Consider the following 808-nt stretch of genomic DNA (forward strand, 5'->3'; position numbering starts at 1 on the left):
GGTACTAACTCGATGGCACCTAACAACACCACCAATAATGGGGAGGTCAAATTTCTCAGAGACCAGAGGACAAGATGCTTCTATCACTGAGGGGAGATCAGAGTGATTTGGAGGTTCAACAGGGACAGTCGCATATGGGCCTGACCAGGCGTCCTATCCCACCTCCCAGACTTCCGCTCTGTCCTACCCAGGGAGAATGTGAGTTTTATCATTGTATTTCAGCAACACCACTCAACTCTGTGTTGGGTTATTAGCAGTATCAGCTCAGCAGCTACAACTGGAAACAAGAGTTCCTCCCAGGACTCTCCAGGCAGCTCCCTGGTTCTCAGACCATGACTTGAGTTAAGAGTAATGGATCTGAGCTCGTTCTCTCGTTCTCTTTTTAATGTGCCCACATGTACTCAAAAGAACCCATGCCTCACTCAAATCCGTATGGTCCTCATGACAGCCACAGTGATCAATTTCAACACCCACTGTGTGAGTCACTTCATGACAATCATTTTAGGGTTTATTTTGATTAATTCTGGTGCTAATACCTACGTGGGTTACTGACTTCCCATTTCCCATTGCAGGGAGCTCAGCACGGTGCTCAGCCCCCTGAGGACTAGCACACCCATCCCAACAGCCCATCTATAATCTGAGACCACTCATGGCACCATTTTGCATCTGTAGGGTCCCATTCAGGAGGCAGAAACTACACAGTAATGTGATGAGGGAAGTCTAACATCATGGATTATTCACTGAAGCAGGGGACTGGAATAGCAAAGGAATGGCTAGCATGAAGTGAAAAAAACCCCCCAAAATATAG

Source organism: Chrysochloris asiatica, unplaced genomic scaffold, assembly GCF_000296735.1.
Source record: "Chrysochloris asiatica unplaced genomic scaffold, ChrAsi1.0 scaffold00025, whole genome shotgun sequence".
NCBI lineage: Eukaryota > Metazoa > Chordata > Mammalia > Afrosoricida > Chrysochloridae > Chrysochloris > Chrysochloris asiatica.